The sequence below is a fragment of the Ananas comosus genome, linkage group 22 (genome assembly GCF_001540865.1).
Source record: "Ananas comosus cultivar F153 linkage group 22, ASM154086v1, whole genome shotgun sequence".
Lineage (NCBI taxonomy): Eukaryota > Viridiplantae > Streptophyta > Magnoliopsida > Poales > Bromeliaceae > Ananas > Ananas comosus.
The window spans coordinates 702,487-719,779 of NC_033642.1; the positions used below are offsets into that span (position 1 = coordinate 702,487).

At 34.8% G+C, this 17,293-nt stretch overlaps 1 non-coding gene across 1 annotated transcript; it reads right to left on the reverse strand.

Annotated features, from left to right (window-relative positions):
- Nucleotides 16,310–16,381, reverse strand: TRNAE-UUC. Its single transcript has one exon. It is a non-coding gene; the product is annotated as a tRNA-Glu (tRNA).

The following is a 17,293-nucleotide window of genomic DNA, read 5'->3' on the forward strand; positions in this document are numbered from 1 at the left end:
AGAAGTCTGAGATAGCTCTGATGTGTGTGGGAGAGTGGTGAATTTAGCACTAACATGGAGGGCAAAAACATAGAGTAGGGTTGTGTGGGGGAGGGGTGGTAAACAACAAGTATTTTGTGGAGTTAAAAAGGTCCCCCTTGGGTTGTTTGTACCTACAATGTGAAAGAAAATGACACTAGAGAGAGAGAGAGAGAGAGAGAGAGAGAGAGAGAGAGATATGGGGGAATAAATGGATTTGAGGAGTGGATTCCTTTTTACTCCTTTTATATGTCCATTCTTTATCAAGGAAGAGGGAATTTCTTGTGAAAACCTTTTTACTTGTTGGTTTGTCTCTCCACAAACAAGCTAGTAAATTAATCATACAACCTTATTATATAGAATAGGAAAAAGCCTTTTCTGTAGCACTTATCTTACGTAAGAGAAATAACAGATCTGTCAAAATTAGCTAGGTTTCATAACATGGTTTTTATAAATTAGATATATATTTTTTATTTTGCCTTTTTTTTTTTATGTACAATTAGTAAGATGTATTGGACATGACTGTGACCTTATCAATTCCATGTACTATATGTCTTCTGACTGATTTGTAACTTAACCCATATAAAACAAAGATTCCGCAAAAAGAAATTTCTATCCAAAAGAAGTAGATTGGTTGGTTTTGCTCTTTTGCTGTATGTAATTAGTAGACGAGCGCAATACTACCTGTATATTCAAAAGTTAATCTCATCAATTTTTTAAAAAAATTTATTAAATTTTTTTAAAAAATTTATCTAAACTCTTGGATGATGATCAGTTATTAGTATTGTTAGATTTTCGCCATATTTTTGGATGTACAAGCTAGCTGTTGCATTCCTCTTTTGTTGATTTGAACCTCCATTTGATGGTCCTAGCCCCATTGCTTCCTCTAGACTCAACTCTCTCCTCTGCAATCATTTATGGTTGGAATAGAAAGTTGGAGACCCTCATTCTCACATCCATCAGCCTATCACTTGCATTGTTGATTTATGAGTCCATGTCAAACTTATTTCTGACAAGGAAACATGGCTGTTGGTACAGTTCTTTCCCCATTTTTCCATTATCTCATGTGATTTTGCCTTCTTGGGTGGGCTTATCTTGGAAGAGAAAAAGCTTGAGACCCTTCTCTCTCAATTTCCAATACTATAGATCCAAGCTTAGGCTGACCGTCCGTAACGTAAGTGACAAAGAGGCTTGGTGGTTGGTACTCGATCGAGATCACAAGTTCGAATCCTAGTTGATTCACATTTTCAGCTAAATTTATTTCTAAATGAAATTGTTATATGTGATTCGAAATTGATAATCGACTTCAGTTCGGAATTTCGACTCACCCGTGATTTTTCCCTACAAAGGGCTTTCCACGTAAATCTGTATATTCTCTTTTATTTTTGCTTGTGGTTTGATTATTTTATATTCACCATTTTCGTTTTCGTTTGTGCATTTATCGTAACAGAAATAAACGAAGTGAGTAGCGTGCTACCTATCTCTCTCAAACAAAAAAAAATCCAAGCTTAGACCCTTCTCCTCAGCCTGTTTGGAAATACTTGTTCAAAACAGTATTATTTCATATGGCAAAAAAAAAAGGTATTTAAGGTGTATGTAGTACTCTAAATTCTTTGGATTTTACAAAAAAAAAAAGTCATATATATATATTTTTAGAGAGAGAGAGAGAGAGGGAGATGAATAGCAATGATGTTTTACTCTAACTTTTTAAGTACTCCAAAATTCCATAGGTTTGAGATTTTATTTATTTTATCCCAAAGTTTTATAGGAATGGGGTTAATCCTACAAAAGTCATGCAAATAACTCTTATGAAATAGAAAATTACAATACTAATCAAAATATATACCCTAGTTTTAACAAGGCTAAATTATACTCTAATACACTATACTTTAGGTTTTTGTTTTATTTACCACATTGTACTATATTTTGTTCGAAGACGCCATTATATTCTAATATTTTATCAATATCTACATTGTATTTTAAATTTATTTTAATTTTTCTATCTTGTTCTATTTTTCTTTTCTCATGTATATCACTAAACTGTTTTTTCTTATCAATCTCTAGATTACTGTGAATAAATCTATTATTATAGACAAAATCAAACAACCTTATTAGGAGGCTTTGGTGAAATAGTAGAAAAAATATAAAATGAATCTTCAGGATAGACGAATTAAAAGCTTCTATCATGTTATTTTTATGTATTTTATTATTTTTCATGTTAAAATCAGCTAAACATATGCTATATCAACACTACAACAGAATTAGGTTATAGGAACACATGTTTGGAACACTTTTGAGTAAGTGTCTCATTTATGCTAAAACTTAAAAACACATCTACTAATGCCTAAATATAAAGCCCATTTCAACCAAAAATAAAAGATTACTCTACTCAACCCACCATACCCAATCCATTTGGCCCGATTACAAACAGAAAAGAAAAAAAAAAAGAAAAATCAATTACCATCTTTTCTTCTCTCTTCACTCAATCCATTGAAATTCTAGACGAAGAGCCTTTACTGTTGTCCTCCTCCGCCACCGCAGCCAACGAGATAGAGTTTCGGCGGTTGCTAAATGCTTAAATAAGTGTTGATAAATTAGCAGCACCTTTTTAGGTTATAGCGACACTCTTTAACTGTCACTATATACCTAGCGACCCCACATATAGCAGCACTTTTTAAAAGTGTCGGTAATTTTAGATAGCAGCACTTTTTTGACATATACCTATATTTAAAAGTGTCGCTATAGACCGTTTTTATTGTAGTGCAATTTTAGCAAGTATTTAGACTATAATTTAAAAATGTAGAGATCGAAAAGATATTTGAGTAGTGCATGCGTTTGAAAAAAAAAAAAATAGCATAGTATAAAAAGTAGGAAAAAAAAATCTGTAGTGTAGTGTAGTTATTTAAGCCTTTTAACAAATACCTTACTTTTACAAGGTTCCCAAACAGGGCCATAGAAGTGGGCATCTAGTAAAAATGTGGATGTGCGTGCGTATATCTATATATAGAGTTGAGCTCTTATACTTTTAAAAACATATATTTTTAAAAATATACGAGTATTTGTGCTTGTGATTTTTTAGTTATCGGTTCGTCTCAATATTCATGCTAAATTATTAACAACGTGTCCAATTAACTCTCTTTTACTAGTGTGGCGTGGATTTTGAAACGATCCGATGGCTAAAAAAGTCACTAGCATTACTAGCTCCTATGCTTTTAAAAGTATAGGAGCTCAACTCTATATATATAAGAGCACATTTGTTTTGGTTTGAAAAGAAAGAGAACAATACACATACACTATATTATGTAGGGAAAATATAGAGATTGCTTGTTTCCAAACTTCTTAGTATTTGCTAAATTTAACTAAATGCACATCTTGCTGGCCCCAGTAGGGGTGTAAACGAGCCAAACACGAGCAAGCCGGGGCCGGCTCATGTTCAGCTCGTTTAATAAATTAATGAGCTGAACACGAGCTGCCTCGTTAAAGTATCGAGTTGAAAAATTCAGCTCGTGTTAACACGAGCTGGCTTACAGGCTGGCCAACGAACAATAAGTTAAAATGATTAGATTGAATATATATAAAAACTAAATTTATGAAATTTTATCCATTAGACTTTGATCTAATATAGTTGAAACTTTACATATAAATGAGTTTTTTTTATAATTGAGCTCATTTTTATATTTTTATTTTGCTAAAAATTAAATAATAAAAATATATATTTTATATATATAATTATTTATTTATATATAAATATAAATTCAATAAATTATATGAATATAAAATGTATGTATTCGAGCTGTTATCGAGCTGAACATGAGCGAGCTGACTCCAGCTCGTGTTCGGCTCGTTTATTAAACGAGTCGAAAAATTTAGCTCGTGTTCAACTCGTTTACGATACGAGCGATTCGATCTCGAGCTCATTTCGAACCGAACACGAGTTGGCTCGAAAACAGCGAGCTGGATTGCCACCCCTAGGCCCCAGAAAGAAAAAGGCTACTTAGAAATTCACACTTTTTTTTGGAGAACCCATTTCATTCATTTTTTATGAAAATAAACTTAACTAAAAATGTAAAACAGCTAAACTTTAATTAAACTTAGGTATTACTTATCAAGTCTTTTACTACTTGACGGTAGCGGCGGTGAGTAAATTCACACATATTTATTATTTGTTCTGAAAAAAAAAAAATTTAACATATATACCACTTCTAATTTATAACTTTTCTAATATTTTTGTCACATTAGAAAATGTACAACAAGGCAACAACTGTCATGTAGGGGAAGTACAATTAAAATTCTTTTTTATGGTCTATGAGGACAACTTGCATTTAATTGATTTAGTGTCACAATGCAAATTAGAAATGGACTATTGCCACTACAACAAAATTAATTTTTTATGGCCATTTATTTGTGGCCATTTAGAAATCGCATCTAAATGTTTTACTTTTGTGGCTAAATTTAATAGTTTGCCACTATTTTAATTTGATATGAATTTCTAGATATTAATTATGGAAAATTTTTTAAAATGGCCGCAGATTATGGGTACTTTTAGTAGCTAAATTTAAATTTCGTCACTAAAAAAAGAATGTAATTTCTGTGGTGACCTATTTCTCAATAAATGTACAAAATGTTAGTGGCGGACTGTAAGTTTGGTCATTAAAAATACTCTTTATTTTAGTGGCTTTTTATTTTCCTATAAATGTTTCGTGTATTAGTGGCAAATTTATATTTTGCTACTATTGTATTTTAGTGTTATTTTATTCACATTATTTGTAGAAGTTTTTAAAAATAGCTATAAAATATATTTAATTATAGTAGCAATAGTTTAATTTTGCCACTAAAATATGTCCATTACATTAGCGGCCATATTTAAAAATGCCGCAAATTATGGGTACTTTCAGTGGCCAAATTTAAATTCTATCACTGAAAAGAAAATGTAATTTCTAAATGTAGGGAATGTTAGTGGCAGACTGTAGGTTTGGCTATTAAAAGTACTCTTTATTTTAGTGGCTTTTTATTTTCCTATAAATGTTTCGTGTATTAGTGGGCCAAAGTTTATATTTGCCTTACTATTGTATTTAGTGTTATTTTATGCATAGTATATTGTAGAAGTTTTTAAAATATATAAAATATATTTAATTATAAGTAGCAATAGTTTAATATTCCACTAAAATATGTAGTTACATTTAGTGGCCTCGCATGTTGCAATAAATTTTGTATTATTTTGTGATAGTAGTTACTTTTAGCTGATAAAAGCTGGTCTTGATTTAAATAGCATTTATAAATTTTCTGTAAAGTAGAGATAATATTAGCAGATTTTTGATATTGCATTGAATACTTAGAGTAGAATAATTTTGTTTCAAAATATCCAATATATTTTTATTTGAAATTAAATTTAATTTTCTTTAACTTTTAACTTTCTTAAATTAGTTGAAATTAGAAATTAACTTTTAGTTTTAGATTCTAATTTAAACTTAAATAGAAAATTAAAAAATTTTAATTTTAAAATTTTATTGTTATTTAGTATTAAATAATAAATTTAATAGATTTAAATTAAATTTTATAGATTAAATGAAATTTAAATTGTAATTTCTAAGTACAAATTGAATCAATAAAAATTAATTTTATCTTTTGAATAGTTCATCAGTTTTTCAATATTTTTATTTTTTAAAATTATATATTACGTAGAAATTTCTAATTAGATGAATAAAAATCAATATATAAATAGTAGGGCTGAAGTGCTTTACTCAAAAGAAAATCCTAACCTCTCTCGGCGCGTACCTGCGAATAACTTAATCTAGAGTCAATAATATACGAGCTAGATTTCTAATTATCATTAATCTAGAGTCAATATTGGTAAAGTGATACAGGTACCCTAATTAATCATGCATACGCCCACGCCTTTTTACTAATTAATAGATACGAGCTAGATTTCTTAATTAATCATATATTATATTATATAATAACTATATATAATATAATAATATATATATGATATATTATAATAATATATTGCGTTACATCATATATCCCTTAAGCCCCCGCTCGCCCTCTCCGCCTCCTCCTCTTCTATATTCCGTAAAAACCCGTCGCCCCTCCCGGCTAGATAGCCCGTAGTAAAGGCCGCTTCAACCTCATCAAGCGTTTACATCAGGCGTACAGCCCCTCAGCGTGCCGTCTACTTCTTCTCGACCGGTAACAACAATCGGCCAATATATTATTGAAAAAAAATATATTTTGAAGGACTTAAAGATTATGTTCATTGTAATATGTGATTTACATATTTTTACGCTATTAGGGGTGTTTTGTGATTGATGTAAAGTGCGTGCAGAAAAAAATATTTTGATAAAAAATAATTTTACGATCGTTGATTTACGATAAATTTTTTCATTCAAAATTATTTTAACATATTTCGTTCCAAATCGAGCGCTGTGTCGTGAAAATAAAAGCGGGGAGCACATGAAATTATCGCATGTGAGAAAACCGACGTTTTCTGCTCGAGGCCTGTGGTCCGCCCGAAAAACAAAAGCGGGTGAGCGCATGAAATTAATATACATGAGAAAACTCGAAAGCGGGAGCTGCTGCTCATGCGCAACGCGCCACGAGGTTCGGCCTCGGTAGTGAGAACCTCCCTCTTCAATTATATATATTAATATATATAATATATATATATATATTAATATATATATATTATATATATATATAATTATATATATATTATTTAGATTAATTTCTTAATTTATGACTTTATATATTACATATGTAATATGTTTATTTAATTTTAGATTATTTCAATTTATAAAATAGAAATTTATAATAATAATTATATATAGAATAGTAATCTTTTATAATATTAAAATCTATTTAATTAAAAAATATTAAATAGTTTTTCAATCTATTTTTTTCATTATAACCAACAATAGTTATGAAAAATTTCGCAGCCGAAATTTTTTTTTCCGTCCAATTTTACGTGGAACCAAACACAACCCTTAAGATCTTTGATATTATTTCCAAGTAGTACATTTTTATTTTGTTATTTTGTTTATTTCATTTTTTCGTGCAAAAATAAATTTTTAGATGTGGGAATTGGCAAAAAAAAAAAAAAAATTTGTCACCATTTACTATATTTCAATGAATACTCAACTTCTTGGTTGGGCTATTTTGAGCTCACAAAATGCATGTCCTAGTCGACACTCCTCATTTGCTACTCATTGCAAAGGAATTTTTTAATTATTTGTGGCTCAAAATATTTTTTCTCATATCCACGAACAATCAGAAATTTGTTAGCTATTTTTTTTCAAAATAAACAAAGTGTTTCAAAAAGTCTAGAGACTAAACAAGCACAAAAGATAATATATAATCAATTTTGAATTTTAGAATTTTGACATTAAAGATCTGAAATTAAAAAATTAAATTAATATTTAAATTTAAATTTGAATATTTAAATCTAAATTTTAAATTTAAAAATTTTAATTTTTACATAATTCAAATATTTAAATAAAAAATATTAAATTTAAAATTGAATATGAATTTAATAAAATTTGAATCTAAATTTAAAATAAATTTAAATATTGTCCAACAATAGAATCAATTTCATAAAGCCAAAATTTTACGCTGATTTTGATTTAGGCCTGAAACTAAAAAATAAATCTAAAAATCAGAATAAATTTAGAAAATAAGATTGCCAAATGGTCTATAAATTTAGAAAATAATATAAAGTAATAAAATTAAATAATCATAATAAGACAATTTTCTACTGTTATAAAAAATCTCAAGTTTGCTTTTATCATTCTATTAGGACACATATACTCTCCTTTATTAATAGTGCATGTGGATATTTTTAATATCCAAATATATTGCAGATATATATTTATATATCATAATGGATAAAAGTTGGATGGATAATGAAAATAGACAACATCCGAATTACATAACAGGAGTGAATAGTTTTCTTGACTTCGCATTTGCACATGCAGCAAGAGGAGATAAAATTCGATGTCCCTATTATAAATGTGTCAATGGTGCTTTTCATACTCGAGAGATTGTATTCGGTCATCTTATCTTGCATGGGATATTAAAAGATTATAAATGGTGGTCGAGTCATGGGGAAGAATGTCCAAATCAGAGTAGTGAAAGTAGCGACAGTAATAATGAAGAACAACATAAGGAGAGTAGTGATGATGAAATGCATGAACTTCTACAAGACTTGAACCCAATTGAAGATATAAATGACTCAACGCATTCCAACTTTGATGAACCTAATGAGTTTGCAAAAAAATTTTACCAATTATTGATGGACGCAAAGCAAGAATTGTATCCCGGATGTAAAGAGTTTTCCAAGCTAGAGTATATTGTAAATCTATTACAACTTAAATGTCTTCATGGTTGGAGTGACAAATCATTTACTGCATTACTTCAACTGAAAAAAGGAGCACTTCCAGCTGGTGAAACACTTCCGAAAAATTATTATGAAGCAAAAAAATATATAAAGGATCTAGGTTTGGACTATATAAAAATTGATGCATGTAAAAATGATTGTATTCTCTATTGGAAAGAATACGAGAAATATGACAATTGTCCAGTGTGTCAAGCTTCTAGGTGGAAACATGGTGATGATAATCAAAATAACATTCGTGGCCGCGGAATAAAGAATGCAAAAAAGATCTCACAAAAGTCTTTGCGCTATTTTCCTCTCACGCCAAGATTGCAAAGATTATATATGTTATCGAAGACTGCTTCTCACATGAGATGGCATAAAGAGAAACTATGTGATGATGGGCTATTAAGACATCCAGCTGATTCTTTGGCATGGAAGTCGTTTGATGAATTACATCCATCCTTTGCTTCTGATCCACGTAGTGTCAGGTTAGGTTTAGCAAGCGATGGCTTTAATCCCTTTGGAAATATGAGTACTTCCTATAGTATATGGCCAGTTATCTTGGTTGTATACAATTTGCCACCATGGATATAATGTCTATGCTTATTCCGGGTCCAAAAGCACCGGGAAATGATATTGATATATACTTACAACCTCTAATAGATGAATTAAATGGATTATGGAGTGTGGGAGTTGAAACTTATGATGCATTAAGTAAATCCAATTTTCAACTCTATGCTTCATTATTGTGGACTATAAATGACTTTCCAGCATATGGCAATTTATCTGGTTGGAGCACTAAAGGAGCATTAGCTTGTCCTAATTGCAATAAAGATACTTGCTCTCTTCGATTAAAGCATGGGCGGAAAATGTGTTATATGGGACATCGACGCTTCTTAAAACGCGATCATAAATGGCGTAGAGATAAAAAGTCTTTTGATGGAAAGATAGAAACTCAACAAGCACCAAAACAATTATCTGGTGATGAGATACTTGAACAGCTAAGCAAGATTACAAATGTGACATTTGGCAAACTTACAGAAAAAAGAAAGCGGAGTGAATCTACTTTAATATATAATTGGAAAAAAAAAAGTATATTTTCCCAATTACCTTATTGGAGAACTCTTCTAGTGCGTCATAATCTTGATGTTATGTACATCGAAAAGAATATTTGTGACAGTATTGTGGGCACGCTCTTTAATATTGATGGAAAAACAAAAGATAGTATAAATGCTCGACTTGACCTTAAGGAAATGGGAGTGCGATCTGAATTACATCCTTTAGATAATGATGATAGTTATGTCATTCCACAAGCATGTTACACCTTAAGTTTGAAAGAAAAGCGAGATGTATGTGAATGTTTACTTAACTTAAAAGTACCAGATGGATATTCGTCCAACATATCTCGGTGTATCAATAAAAAGGAGGGAAAGCTATTTGGAATGAAATCTCATGATTGTCATGTCTTTATCCAAGATCATCTAGCACCAGCTTTTCGTGGCATTTTACGAAAAGAGGTGTATGAACCACTAGTAGAATTAAGTGTATTCTTTAAGGAGTTATGTTCGAAAACACTACGATCAGATGTGTTAGAAAGATTGGAGCATAACATTATAATTACACTTTGCAAGCTAGAAAGGATATTTCCACCTGCATTCTTCGATATTATGTTACACTTGCCTATTCACCTCCCACAAGAAGCAAGGTTGGCCGGTCCAGTCCATTATCGTTGGATGTATCCATTTGAGAGGTAGTAGATGTTACATACTTTATTATTTATATTTATTTTTTTCTCCTTTCATTACTTTTATAAATAGAATATTCTAAGATTGCTTGGTGATAGGTTCTTGCGTAAGTTGAAGTCTTATGTGCGTAATAAAGCACGTCCAGAAGGATCTATTGCAGAAGGCTATATTGCAGAGGAGTGTTTAACCTTTTGTTCTAGGTATTTGAGTAAAATCGAGACAAAATTCAGTCGACTTGAGAGAAATTTTGAGGGTAACGAAGATCATAGATCAGAGTTATCCGTTTTTCGACGAAACGGGAGACCACTTAATAATGGAAAGGGAGTCTTCAAGCAACTAACTTATGAAGAATGGCATCGTGCACAACTTTATGTGTTAAAAAATTGTGCTGAAGTTCAACCTTTTCTTGAGTAAGATTACCCATAAGTAATTTTTTTTGTTTACTAATTTTCTTTTTTATTTGTTAGTTATTTATCAAAATTGATAATTATACTTTTTTGCTAATTCACATAGAGAACACCAAAGAGAACTGGAAAAAGAGGATTGTACTAATGTGTCAGAAATACAGGATACAACATTTGTTAAATGGTTTAAACGCCGAGTAAGTGAATGTATTAGAATATTATATATTTATTAGTAATTATTATTATTGTCTAACTATTCTATATATTTATCTTGTAACAGGTTACATACTTATATCACGAAAGTACTGAAAAAGTAAGCAAAGAACTTTTGAATTTAGCTTATGGTCCCAATACATTAGTTAATCACTACGCTGGTTATATAGTTAACGGCTACAGGTTTCACACTCATAAGCGTGAGGCTACACGTCAAACTCAAAGTAGTGGTGTTGTGGTTAAGGGTGATGAGCAATCGGGGAATAGAGATTATTATGGAGTTTTGCAGGATATTATTGAATTGGATTATGATGGCGGAAATAAAATAACAATTTTTAAGTGTGACTGGTGGGATACTTATGATGAGGGTAGGGGTTTCAAGAAGGAAGCCAATGGAATTACACTTATTAATTTTACTCGGCACTTGGCGGTCAATGAGCCTTATGTGTTAGCATGTCAAGTGGAACAAGTTTATTATGTAGTAGATAATAAGAATCCTAATTGGCGACTCGTTATCAAAACTATACCTCGAAACTTTTATAATTTTCCTATTACTGATGAAGAGTCAGTTGACGACGAAGGACTTGATTTAGAACACGTGGATATGGAAGTTAATACAACCAATTTATTACCAGAATATATTGCTAGTAGTGATGATGCCATTATTTCTTTGACGAGAAATGATGTTGACGGCATTATTTTTGATAAGAACCATGCATTATTCAAAGAAATAAATTAAGTTGGACAAGAAAATAATTTAGTTAATAAAGAGGTAGAGGAGGATAATGAAGGTGAAGAACAAATGGAAGAAGAAGAAGATGAGTAGAATATGCATGAATAATTGGTATGATATTGTGTGTGGTATGTTATTTTATCTCTATTTTTTATTATATGTTTGCTTCTTTATAATTATTTCTAAAAAAATTTATTTGTATTTACATGAATTTTATTTATAAGTATCTTATGATGCAATTGACATATTTATTTTCTTATAGATATAATGGCAAGCAGAATTAGATCTGGAAGCATTAGGACTAGAGGTGGAGCTCAACGAGCAATTCCAACACCACCAACTGAAGAGATTGGCGAGCATGAACTGCCAATGGAATTGAATGTGGCACAACCTCGGGAAGAGCATCCTTCGATAGATTCACATGATGGACTCAATAGGAGTAGTGCTGGTATGATTAATTATTTTGAGCATATTTATATTCTTATAAGATATTATTGATAATACTCTACTTTCTAATCTCATTCTTCTTGATCTTATACAAATTGTTAAGTTTTCACATTTATTATCTTGTGAAATAACAAATGTTACTTTTTATGTTAGCTTCATGTTCCAATAGAAAAAGAACACGTGGACAAACGATGGGTATAAAGTGGGCCAAGAAAAGGAAAAGTGAAAAGGTCAAACCATCGCTAGAGATTCCAAAGGACTTACGACGAGTAGTTGGTGACAACGCCCAACAATTTATCACAGAGACATCTCAAATAGTCAAACAACATGCTCCCTTGAATGTTAAGAAGTGGAGTAAAATTCCTACTTATATCATTGATAAGATGATACAACTTGTTAATGTAATTAGTAATTTTTAGAATTTTATTTTATTATTTTGTGTCGATCATAAATCCTTTACAATTACTATTTATCTAATTTTTCTCTTATTTCTTTTTTATTCTTTTCATATTTTTGTTATTTTAAAGGAGAAATTTAACCTTCCGGATGAACTTCACACTCTTGGTGTCATTATACAACAACTTCGTGATCATTTCAATGCATGGCGTTATCGCTTGTATAGATTTCACTATAAGAAGTATAAGACTGATGAGCAAAGGCGTGCTCATTGCCCAAATGACATTGATCAAGAGGATTGGAATTGGCTTATTAACTATTGGAGTGATCCAAAGTTCAAGGTAATAAAAAATTTTATAATTTCAAAGTGTTTTTAATTTTTTTTTTTTACATTCACTAACTATTTTTTAAATTAATAGCGTGTTAGTGAGGCAAACAAAGCAAATAGAGCCAAACAAACTATGATTGCTCGTGTGGGTACAATGTCTATTGCTAGGAATATACATAAAATGGTAATTCCTTGTCCCTATTTAATATCTATTAATTTTATGTTAAAGATAATATCTCAGTTTTATTTTTAGCATATAATTATTATCTAAATTTTTTGTATGTGATTTCACAGAGGGAACCCATAGAAAACTTAACACCAGAGCAAGTACAAGAGCTAGGGCAAAAGCCTGAATATATGAGACTCTGGGAAAAGGTAAGAAGGAAAAGAGATGGTAATTGGGTTGATAAAGATGCTGAAGATGCATATAAGCGAATGGAAGAACTTCATGGCGACCAATTAAAACAGTACAGACAGGACACACTCTCTACAGAACGAGCATATACATTAGTACTTGGCCATCGATCTAGCTACATCCGTGGTATGGGCTCAGGTCCTATTCCTTTGGAAAGTGGCGGTACTAGAGGACAAAGGATTCGTGCGCAAATACGAGCAGAAATAGAACAAGAAATGACTACACGAATTCAAACCGAAGTGGAGGAACGAATGAGCCAAAGGGAAAGAGAAGCTGAGACACTAATTGCTGAAATGCAAGCACAGATGCGTGCTGAGATGCAATCTCAGATGCGTAGCATGATGGAGCAGCTTTCACAAATGGGATTGCCCATTCCTACTCAACAAGCATCGAAAGATAATGTAAGTTAGTTTGTTTCAATAAAATGAGTTGAATAATTTCAAGTTAAATTATTTGGTGTATTAGAAATAATTATGTACTTTTACATACGGAATAGTCCGATTCCGTAGCTTCCGCTCCTCTCAAGTAAGAATGCTCACCGAAAATTCTTCATAAGTGACATCTTCGTGTAACTCCACCGGTTCATACTCCAATACATGTGAGGAGTTCCAGAAATACTTGCGAAGATTCGAAACATGGAATACATTGTGCACTCCCGCAAGCTTCGGCGGTAATGCTAACTTGTACGCCAGGGGCCCGATTTGCTCTAGAATTTCGTAGGGCCCAATATATCAGGGACTAAGCTTCCCCCGAAGACCAAATCGCTTTACTCCTTTCATAGGCGACACTTTGAGAAACACTCGGTCGCTAACCGCAAATTTCAAATCCTTCCGGTGCTTATTCGCATAGCTTCGTTGCCGGGATTGTGCCGTCATCAGCTTTTCACGAGCAATGCGGACCTTTTCTTCCGCTTCTTGTACCACATCCGGACCAAGGGCGACTCTTTCACCCACCTCGCTCCAATGGATAGGAGAATGGCACTTCTGCCCATACAATGCCTCAAATGGCGCCATCGCTATACTCTCCTGATAACCGTTATTGTAAGCGAACTCCGCCATCAGCAAATACTCATGCCATCCTCCACGGTAGTCTAGCACACATGCTCGCAACATGTCGTCGAGTATCTGAATTGTCCTCTCAGATTGCCCATCACTCTGAGGATGAAACGCCGTGCTGAAATCGAGCCGCGTGCCTAGAGCATCTTGCAAGCTCCTCCAGAAATGAGAAGTGAACCGGGGGTCTCGATCTGATACAATCGACATGGGAACCCCATGCAATCTCACTATCTCGTCCAAGTAAACCTGGGCCAACTTGTCTCCAGACCACGTGGTGTGGATCGGCAAGAAGTGAGCCGATTTCGTCAAACGGTCCACAACCACCCATATAGCGTCATGTCCAACTTGCGATCGGGGTAGTCCGACCACAAAGTCCATTGCGACATCCTCCCATTTCCACACGGGGATTGGTAAGCTCTGCAACTTCCCCGCAGGAAAACGACGCTCGGCCTTCACTTGTTGGCACGTCAAGCACTGCGCCACGAACTCTCCAATGCCCTTCTTCATACCTGGCCACCAATAATGCACCTTTAGATCCTTGTACATCTTAGTACCGCCCGGGTGAATACTATACGGGGAATGATGCGCCTCTTGCAACACCATCTTACGAATCTCATCGTCCTTGGGTATGCACAATCGGTTTCTGAACCGAAGTGCACTACCAGGTTCCACGCCGAAATTGCCAGCGCGCAAGATAGTCGGAACTTCCGGCGCCACTACCTCCAATCCAAATCGTTGCATCTCTTTATGCAATAACGGTTGACTAGTAATCGCCGTCGCCAAGTTCTCAATAGATTTCCTACTTAGCGCATCGGCCACCACATTGGCTTTACCGGGGTGGTACAGGATAGTAAAATCATAATCTTTTATCAGTTCCAGCCACCGCCGCTGCCGCATATTCAACTCTTTCTGGGTGAACAAATACTTGAGGCTTTTGTAATCAGTATACACCTCACAATGCTCACCGTAAAGATAGTGCCTCCATAGCTTTAGCGCGGCGTTGCCGCCTTGCATGCAAGCGAAGCGCAATTGGCGGCAATTAATAGCTCACTGAGCGATGATTGATGCAGTCAGTCAGTGCCCTCGATTGTTCCAGATAGAAGGATCATGGCGCCCCGGAACCATGACATCCAGCAGCAGCAGCATCTCCTTGCGTGCAAGAGAAAGATATGCCGGCCGTTATTCTCGGCTCTGTGTTGCAGCTAAAGCAAAGATAAAGCATTTTTGCTTTTAGCTTCTTATTCTTTGCCAACCAACCAAAAGGTACCAAGCAAGCGGTTAGCTGTAGCGCTTTCAAAGTAGAAGAGTGGTCTCTTTTTCATTGGTGGTGTAAGATAAGAAGCGCGCTATCCTCTTTGTCTTGAAAGAAAGTGAGTAAGCGTATACGTTAGATAAGTAAGCAGCGTAATAAGCCGGCCGAATAAGCAATTGAAAACGAAAGATCAAAGTCATTCATGCCTGTGTCCCTCCATAGAACATATGATTGATTGAATGAAGTGGCTGGCGTGGCGAGAAAAATCAGTGAAGGTCCCATGCACCATGCCTGCAGCCTGCTCTTGTCATGCAGGCTCCCCACGCTGAATAACATGGGGGCTGTTTGCCTTTGGTCAAAATAAATGGGGAACACCTGCTCGCTGACCCCTCTCTTCCTTCCTATGGACGACAAAAAGCAGGGTGCTCCCAATTACAATTATATTCATTAGGGCAGGGCGTATCAGACTTGATTTGCGGCAGTCAAGGTCTGTCTTGTATAAGCGAGCAAATAGGCGCCCCCTATATCTTAAGGGCCTGTTCTAGTTCTGGCAGGGCTCCTGTTCTATCTAAGCGGGAGCTGGGTTCGCCCTCCGCCATTAAAGAAGGGGAGATGGAAGGGCAACCGTGCAGAATGCAAGGCGTGTGTGGAAGCGAGCAGGCAGGAATGAAGGCTGCGAACGAAAGAGATGTGTGGCTGAGGGGAGGAGAGAAAGAAGGCATGCATTGAAATTTTCTTTCTGTCTCCTGTTCGAGAATCTATGATAGGAAGGACAGATAAGGCTAAGGAAGAATGAAAGGAAGTCCATTACTGAGAAGTGGTGATCTCATCTCGTCTTGCTTGCTGGGAGAGAGGAAGCTTCCGGACCACCTTTTCAAGCCTGATAGCGAGCGATCACTCAGCAATGATACCGCCGGCCGGGAATAAGTACCTATCCCTTACGGGAATCGAACCCGTGTCTTCGACATGAAAAGACGATGTCCTAACCACTGGACGAAAGGGACCAAAAAGCAATTCTTCATATAAAAAAGAAAAGAGATTATTCTTTCTATACGAAATTCGACGATTTCGTTTGTGTTCATGTTGGCGATTTATGATGTGAATTCGGCGGGTCGTCTCCCCTTCAATCGGAAGAGACCGCCGCTAACTCGAGATCATGTATCGGGTAGTTCTTCTCATAGCTTTTCAATTGGCGCGAAGCATACGCAATGACTCGCCCATTTTGCATAAGAACACACCCGAGACCGGTGTAGGAAGCATCACTGTACACCATGAAACTTTCTCCCGGCGTCGGCAAGGCAAGTACCAGGATAGACGTCAACTTCTCTTTCAACTCTTGGAAGCTTCGGTCGCAACCGACACTCCAATCGAATCTTACTCCTTTGTGCGTAAGGCATGTGAGAGGAGTAGTCAACTTCGCAAACCCCTCAACAAAACGCCGATAATAGCCTGCCAATCCGAGGAAACTGCGGACTTCCGCCACACTCGTAGGACGAGGCCAATCTCGAATCGCCTCAATCTTCTTTGGATCCACCGAGATTCCACTCCCGAATATCACATGGCCTAAAAAGGTTACCTCCGAAAGCCAGAATTTGCACTTCTTGAGCTTAGCATAAAGCTTCTCGTCACGGAGTATTTGCAACACGGTCCTTAGATGTTCCTCGTGCTCTTCTTCACTCCGCGAATACACCAACACGTCGTCGATAAACACCACGACGCACTTATCCAACATTGGTCGAAAGACCCTATTCATCAAATCCATAAACGCTGCCGAGGCATTAGTAAGCCCAAACGGCATCACCGTAAACTCATAGTGGCCGTACTGCGTACGATATGTCGTTTTGTGCATGTCCTTCGGTCGAATTTTCAACTGGTGATATCCCGACTGAAGATCTATCTTCGAGTATACCTGCGAC